The sequence below is a fragment of the Eumetopias jubatus genome, unplaced genomic scaffold (assembly GCF_037043125.1).
Source record: "Eumetopias jubatus isolate StellerSeaLion01/CBP00866 unplaced genomic scaffold, mEumJub1_p1.0 scaffold_5, whole genome shotgun sequence".
NCBI classification, from domain to species: Eukaryota; Metazoa; Chordata; class Mammalia; order Carnivora; family Otariidae; genus Eumetopias; species Eumetopias jubatus.
Genome location: NW_028274811.1, coordinates 134647137 through 134656570, shown reverse-complemented (window position 1 = coordinate 134656570; position 9434 = coordinate 134647137).

Genomic DNA, 9434 nt, shown 5'->3' with positions numbered 1-9434 from the left:
AATTCCTTTAGATCAGTGCTTGGCAAAATTTAATGTAAATTCACATTTCCTAGGGCTCTGGTTAGATGTCAGTGTTCTTATTTAGCAAGTTAGGGTGGAGCACAAGATTCTGTATTTCTAACAAGCTCGCCTGTAATGCCAATGAGGTTGGACCACACACTTTGAATAGAAAAGCCCCCGAAGACCTCTCTAAACCTAAATCATCTTCAGAATGTGTTTATGACTTTTTCCTGTTTAATGACTCACAGCTAGGTATGTGGCCTGTTACACTGATGGGAAAATAAAATATAAGGTGACTACTGCAGGAAGATCATTATTATTTCCAAATAATCAGCTTTTATCCAGATTTTTTAATCAGAAGAACCTGTTTGATTCAAGTCAGCACACTACAGTATTTAATCTGCTCAAACTATAAACTGTGTTTTCTTTTATATGTACATTTTCAAATCTTTTCTGAATTTTATTTCATTTTTTACAACCAGAGTTTTCATTATTCTTCTGAAATATTTATCAAAACTATTTTCTCTAAAACATGTTAATTTTATTTATAAATATGTAAGCCAAGAATGGCAGATTACAGAATATAATATAATAGACATTTTGACACATCTCAATTATTAATTAGGTCTCCACACATCACAGATGATCAATAAAGCTATAATCCATCCTTGGCTAATAAAAGGAATTAGTCATTCTTCAGTCAGTTGGTTATGTTGATTAAGATCTTAATGTACTAGCTTTTTAAATTTCTCTTCAATTTTGCCATTTTTAATCATAATAGAAAATCCTAAAGATTATTAAGACCAAATCCAAGCCTCTATGGATGAACAATGTTAATCCTTTTAGAGTTTCACAGCACCAATAAAGCCTAATGACATTTCAACATCGAAATAAAGGAACATTTTTCAGGTGTGTTTATACAATTTAAATGAGCCAGTGCATACTAAATACTTCCTTTTTATGCAGCTGATACCATTTTATGCATCTAGTATAAAGCACTATGTGAGATAATTGAATCAAAGCACTACACTAAGGATTCAAATAATATGAGTCCATATGCTTGATCATATTTTCCAAGAGTTCATTACACAGTATCTACTGTGTTCTAATGTCACAGGAAATATATATTTCTAAGTTGAATATTTATCACTCTATCTTAAGTATGTGTCTGCATATGCATCTCTGTTTAGACTGTAAGTTTAAATCAGGGTTTTATGTCTTGAATCACAAGTTAAAATAAAGGGATTGCACAAAGTATTAAATATTTTTGGAACTGGACTGAATATTATTATTCTTTCAAAAACATTTCAATGAGAAGGAAATTTGGTTTCTTTTTCTAAAAAAGCACAACAATGTGTCAAGGGCCATTTATAGCATTTTATGCTCACATCCTATTTATATATAACATCACAGAACTCACACGAAACATCAGTCAAATCGGAAATCAGTGTATCCTTTTTGAATGAAATATGTAACGCAAAGGTTTGCTGGTATCAGATAAGTTATCAAACATTGCTAGGATTGTTACCAATGCAGACAGAATTTCAAGAAGCTGGGACGCTTGCTATTCTTCTCAGATTAAAATTCCCCTTCAAGCAAAACCATGTGAAATTAATTTTATTCCCCAAGAATGTGACCTGCACACAAACCAGCAATACACTTCTCCACTATACTACGTGCTAACATTTTAACACGATAATTAGCAAAACCAGATACAACGCACATAAATTTGGGGCAGTGGGTGGATAGGGCATGTGGCAAGAGTAAAGAGAACATTGCTGAGTGAGACACACAAGTTGGTGTGGCCATTTTCTCTAAGGTTCCCACTAATAAGCTAAAGACTCGCACCCAAGAGTTCTTGCTTTGCGCTCAGCAGCCTTTTTAACTTCAGTAGCAAGTGACAAGAGTCCCAGATTTAACATGATCTTCGATCAAGTTAGCGGTGCTAATAGAGCTGTGACATTACACCTGCAGCTTCCTGGAAGTTTCGTTCTACTGTAGCTAGGATTTATTTCACCATGTGGAAATTGGTAGCAAGAATGCTCTCAGGGTGACTTAAAGATGTTAGTATAAAAGCCATCTGGTACCCAATTTTCTTTGATCCAGGACTTGAACTGCTTCTGAAAAGCAATGAAGGAAGAGATGGGGAGAGAGGGCTTGAGAGTTTCATTAGGAATTCCTTCCCAAGATAGGGCATCATTCCTCATTTAATGCATTCTTAGTAGAACATCAAGAAAAAGTTTCCATAGCTAGAAGAAAAAAATGCTTGAAGATAATTTCCTTTCAAAGTGACTTATGTGAAGACCTGTGTGTGTACTAGTAAATAGCATGCAAACAATCACTACACACTTCAGCATGTTCTACTATGTGACTTTATAGCATAGGCACTAACTTGGGATCAACCTTACAACAAGCTGTGTTCTTGCTGTTAAACCTAAAAGGGCAAAAAGACATGACATTAACTTGTAAAATTAGTCAAAAGTACAAATGTGGAGATACATTATCGGTCATAAAATATCTACTTCATTTATAAATATAGTTATTACATGTGGATAAGCACAGTAATCAGAAGACAGATCTTTTTGGCATGCATTTATGAGACGGTCTGGCTTAAATAAAAGAAGCAGACAATTTTATCAGCACTAACTTTTAATTCTAATTATGCTTCAATATTTGCACAATACTAAAAAGCCCATTTGTAGATAGCCTATCTTATCTATGTGGAGGCCCATTACATAAAAAAGGATTAACTCCTAAATTATGCATCTGTAGCTGAAATATAAAATTGGAATAGCATTGCATTAAATTTCATCTTCTTGAGGGCAGAAAGGACTAGATTGTAATTTATTTTCTATTTTTCATAATGCTTGGCTCAGTTTTAAATAGGACTTTCATCATAGTTTTCAACTGAACTAAAAAGAATACAAGGTTTCTTTATTTTTCTATTATTTATTCATGTTTTTAAGTCTTCAAGATATCAATGCTTAAGTATAGACTCTAGACTCTAAAACATTGTATGAGTTTTGTAGATACTTGAAGTATTAAGCTAGATTATAATGAGCACCCCAATATACTAGTTGTACCAATAGTTGTGTATGGATGTGTGTGTGTGTGTGTTTTTCCCCACAATCTCAGTGGAGTGTGCTTAGAATTTTCACTATGTAGATGGGGTCACTGAGTTTCAGAACTGTTCTCTCAGCAGTGTTTACGGAGCACTTTCTGTGTGCTATACATTTTGCTATATGGAAGCTGTCAAATGTGAACAAAGCCGAAACAACTCTCACCCTCTAAGAACTACGCAGTGATGAATGACAAGAGCACCAAATCCAAACATGGATGGTCTGAGAAATCTTTCTGCAGGAAGTCATATCCTTCATGACACACAGGGAAGAGGAAACAGGGCCACTGAGTGTATGTGTGTGCATGATGTATGCAAACCAGCAGGTAGTTAAACTGAGTTCTGGCAACACAGTGGGATGGAATTGTGCTCCATGAATTGTAATAATGGGTCATGAATATGTAATGGGTCACAAACAGGGAAAAGAATGTGCAAAGCTCAGGGGGAGAAAGGAGGATATGCATTGACAAAATGGAATCACTTCACTTTAATTGTATGAGACAATTCTTAAGATGCCTAAACTCAAACCTAAATTTAGGTCCAGGCCTGTTATGATGCAGAGCCTAAGTCATCTGATTCTCTAGGCACAATTTTCTCTATTTCAATCAGGCCTGTCTTATCAATGAGGAAGCAGGAGGCAAGCTGAGGACAAAGCACAAGCTGACACCCCGCAATCTCCTCCCACCCCCCCAGGTGGGACATGTGTGACATTCCTCAGGCTGAGCTGAAGCTAAGGGAAGGAAAAACAAATGGTTAATTTACAGAGATGACAGTCCTGCAGGACAGGAGTCTCCCTCAGTTTACAAATGTCTTAGTGATTTATAAGAAAAAAAAAGCGTTCTTATCAATAGCCTAACTTCCAGTGACCCATAGACTCAATTTCCTGGAGCCTTAACATCACCCACCTATCCATTGTGATGTGGGAAACAAAGGTAGAAAGGAATGGAAATAAAATTTCCTTATAATTTACAATCCACTGACAAGTCCTTGAAAGAGGCAGAGGGACCATGCCCTAGGGACTTAACTTCCTGGATGTTGACACTTTGCTAAGGGCAAAAGCAATCTTAGCCTGAACCCCAGGATCCTGTAAGTCTACTCTAACATATAAAAATTCTTGGAAACTTCCTTTATCTTTACCCCCCCACCCCAAGATACATGTTGGCAATCATCCACAAAGTATATGACCCACCGATATATATCCAAAGGGTCTCACTGAGTAAGGGACTGGCAGGGCTAGATAGGGAGACATAGGTAAGGGGGTAGGGGATCAGCTCACAGAAATCCCAAAAATGCAGGGGTGTAAGGAAACCAGAGATAAGGGAACAAACCACACCACTCTGCCCCAGGTGTCAGAGGTAGGGTCTTGATATAACAGTCATTTGTGACCAACAAAGAATTACCAGAGCCTAAAAAGGAAGTATACCATTAAAGGTGTTATCATCAGTCCTTACTCAAACCAAGATGTCACAAGAATGTTAAGGCCACAGGCTCCCTGGTCAGTTCGAAATAAAAGACCTCCAGTGGAGGCCCACGTTGGCAACCCTGTCGGAACCCCTCTCACTCCGGAGAGCTTTTTCTGTATCCTTGTTTCATAAAACTATCTCTTTACTCACTCTCCTTTGTCTGTAAGATTCATTCAACTCTGTGAGGCAAGAATCTCCCTCTCCCACTTCATTATGACTTTCATGGGCCCTATGTAGTTTACCTTTGTGGGCTTTTTCCTTGATAAAATAATAATAGCAAATACATTTTACAACTGCATTCATATAAAGACACATATATTAATATCACATATTAAAAAATTGTCTTTGACCTAAAAGTTCAATTTTTACCTCAGATTTGAAAAGAAATAAAACCACTGTCATGCCTAATGGAGGAATTGGCTCTGACCTTAGCAGCAAACATATGATCAAGTACTTTTGAACTGAGCTTCAGAAATAAATTTTTTCTCCCATAATTTTATCTGATGGATATGGAAACAGTTTCAAGAATAATGTTACATGATGTGCTCAGTCTCAAATAGTTAGTGTCATAACCAGAAATATAACTCAGGTCACCAGATTTCCTGCCCTTGCACTGTTCTGAAATGTCTCGCATAATTTAACAATGAATAGATGTTATCATGATTAAAACTTACACTTAAATACTGTTATCAAGAAGACATCCTGGCTAGCTTCCAGTTTGCTGAGCACAGAAAAGATGAACCCACTCGAAGTGGGAGATCTGACACCACAGGAATTGTTTGAACTACAGACCATGAAACTATTTGGACATATATAGTAAGATTCTGGATAAAGAATATCTATTAAAAATGTTAATGAAAATGTGTTTGGACATGTAAATTCCACAGATTGCTTTTGACTTAAAACATGTTATTGACAGGGGCGCCTGGGTGGCTCAGTCAGTTAACTGGCCAGCTCTTGGTTTCGGCTCAGGTCAGGATCTCAGGGTCCTGGGATCGAGCCCCTGAGGTGGGCTCTGCATTCAATAGGGAGGAGTCTGCTGGAGATTCTCTCTCTCTCTCCCGCTGCCCCCCCACCACTCTCCCTTTCTCTCAAATAATTAAATAAAATTATTAAAAAAAAAACAAAAAAACCTTATCATTGACATGCTGAATTTCAAGTATAAATTTGCTCTTCAAGTCCCTTTGAGAACAAAGGTACAGTAGCAGTCTTTGTTTTTTTAAGAACTGTATCTTTAGAAGGAAAGTTAGAATTAAGACTGAAAATGAGTTAATTAAAAAATAGTGAAAATTTTCTTTAAAAATTATGGCTACATGTAGTAGTTTCTGTCCTTTACTCTGGCTAACTTCACACCCTGATCCTGGCCTCATCACTATCAATCAGTCAATTCTCAGCTGTGCCTCTTGGAATCCCAACTGAAATAGGGCTCTCAGTATTTCATGTAATGAGTTTTATGAGACCTATTTTAAAAAGTTTTGATTTCCATGTATGTGTATCTGCCTTTTTCCTTTTTTTAGTGCAAACGCCAATGGAGGAATCATCACCTGTCTGTCATTATTTTCAACCATTAGAAAGTATTACAGTTTATAAGTCTGTTTTACTGAATCATTTAGTGCCTAAATCCAGTGTAATACAAAAAAAGTCACTATTACAAAAATCTACACTATTGAAGGCAATGAAATTTATAAGTTTTCAGATATTAAAGGAAAAAACTAGTTCCTGAAACAATTATATACTTGACCCATATTCAGTCACAATCACTGTGGGAACTAGAAAGATGCATCATTTTAATAAGAATTTAGTGAACTAAGATCAGTGCCAGAAACAAAGTAGTACATCTAAATTCTGGACCATTAAGACAGTCTATAAAATGACTTTGACTCAAGTTAACCTCAAACTACTACTTCAAGAACACTGCTCAGCATTTCCTAGCTCCCTTGGATGGTTGGTATATCTTCTGCATATAACCCCTTCCATATGTGCATGATACATTCTGAATTTCTGCATGGGGATTCTTATTATATGGTGTTACATCCTGACTTCTTGATTATCCCTCCAAACATGAATTCCACATCTTGGAAAAAGGCATATTTTTATTGGTTTTTTTTTGTGTTTGTCTGTGTGTTTGTGTTCTGTGTGAATGGCTTTTAATGGACTGAGTTAATCAAAGGAAATATTATGTAGCATGCATTTCCATTTGGGGACTTTTTAACTTATTTTCCTGCCTCCTACAACAACCAAGGCACCCCTGATTTCAATTTTTAAAATAGGAGTAGCACAACTACCAGGGAAGAGATAAAACATCTGTGGTATATCCATAGGAACAGAGATCACAATGTGATAGGAAGCATAGCACTGTGTGTAAGTCGAGGTATCAGTTTCTGACCTCCTCAGCTTTAGTTATAAAGACCATTCAGTTCAACTTGTACTCTTGGTCTATGGATTCTAAAGCAAACCAAGCAGGATACACGCACTCAAGCATGCACACACACATATATCTACTGCTGAATTTACTTTAAACTCTAAAGAATAAGAATCCATAGCACTGGGAAAAGGATGATAAAACTATATGACTATGGACTCTGAGAAACAAACTGAGGGTTCTAGAGGGGAGAGGGGTGGGGGATGGGTTAGCCTGGTGATGGGTATTAAAGAGGGCGCATACTGAACGGAGCACTGGGTGTTATACACAATGAATCATGAAACACTACATCAAAAACTAATGATGTAATGTATGGCGATTAACGTAACATAATAAAAAAAAGGAAATAAAACTATATGACAAGACACACAGAAACAAAATATCATTTAAGATCATAAAGCTTGTAGTGGTCCTTTCCAATTCCATCCCCCCAAATATTGTATGTGTCTGGTGTGTAGTGCGAATGTACATACTAAGTTTGCAATAGCAGTGTGATTACAAAATCACAATTGAAATTGTGCAACTGGAAAAAATTAACTAATTTTGGAGGCTAATCCAATATAGTTTTAGTGTATATATCCACATCATTGCAAATGGCAGGATTCCATTCTTTTTTATGGCCGAATAATATTTTATTATTCTTTATCCATTCATCAGTTGATGGACACTTGGGGTGTTTCCATGATTTGGCTATTGCAGATAATGGTGCTATAAACATTGGAGTACATGTATCTCTTTGAATTAGTAATTTTGTATTCTTTGGGTAAATGCCTAGTAGTGCAATTGCTGGATCATAGGGTAGTTCTACTTTTAATTTTTTGAAAAACCTCCATATTGTTTTCCAGAGTGGCTGCACCACATTGCATTCCCACCAAGAGTACAAGGGGTTCCCTTTTCTCCACATCTTTGCCAACACCTGTTATTTTTTGTGTTGTTGATTTTAAATTGAATAAAATTTTTAAAAATGATATATTTTAAAATATGTAGGGTATAGCTAAAGAAGTGCTTAGAAGGATATTTATAGCATTAAATATCAATTTCAGTAAAGAGAAACATGTCATGTCAAATCAATTTTCTAAGCTTTTTTTTTTAAAGATTTTATTTATTTATTTGAGAGAGAGAGAGAGAGAGTGAGAGCCCAAGAGGGGGTAGGGTCAGAGGGAGAAGCAGACTCCCCACCAAACAGGGAGCCCGATGCGGGACTCGATCCGTCACTCCAGGATCATGACCTGAGCCGAAGGCAGTCGCTTAACCAACTGAGCCACCCAGGTGCCCTCTAAGGTTTTTTTTAATAGACTATTAAAATCTTAAATCAGGGGCACCTGGGTGGCTCAGTCGGTTAAGCGTCTGCCTTCAGCTCGGGTCATGACCCCAAGGTCCTGGGATTGAGCCCCACATTGGGCTCCCTGTTCCGCGGGAAGGCTGCTTCTCCCTCTCCCTCTGACTGTCGCTCCCCCTGCTTCTGGTCTGTCAAATAACTAAATAAAATCTTTAAAATTAAAATAAAATAAAATAATAAAATAAAATAAAATAAAATAAAAATAAAATAAAATCCTAAATCAAGGAGACAAAGATATATATACACATAAAAATGTATATTTAATATATATAATGATATCGTATAATATCTTATATATATTATGTCTTTTATAAGAGACATAGTAAAATGAAAAGACAAGTCATAAACTTGGGGAAAATAATTATTAACACATATGTGATAAAGCATTTATCCTTATTACATTAAAAAAAATCAGTTAATAAGTAAACAACCCAATTAAAAATGGGCACGGGCCTGAACAGACATCTCAACAGCACAATTAAAAATGGGCACAGGCCTGAATAGACATCTCAACAACAACAAAATACTTATGCCAAATAATTACATAAAGAGATGTTCAACATCATTCACCGTTAATAAAAACTTGTAAAGTAAAACCACAATGTTTACCATTATACTACATTAAATAGCTACAATGAAATTTAAAAAAAATTAACAAGTGTGGGAAGGATGCAAAGCAAACGAAACTTCTGTACTTTGCAGGTGGGAATGCAAAATATTATAGCCACTTTAGAAAACAAACTGAGGTTTCTTAAAATGTTATACATGCACTTAACATTTGATATAACATTCTCATTCTAGGTATTTGTCCAAGAGAAATAAAAACATTTGTTCACATGAAACTATAATATATGTAAATGATCATACCCACATTATTCAAAATTCATTACCATCAAAAACTGGAAACTATCTGAATGTCCTTAAATGGGTGCTGGGTCAAAGGAGCTTTGGTGTAACCATTCACTGGCATGCTCCTCGTCAGTAGAAATATGTGAACTACTGATATAGCAACACAAATGAATCTCAAATGCATTAAAAGAAAACAGACTTGGGGCGCCTGGGTGGCTCAGATGGTTAAACGTCTGCCTTCGG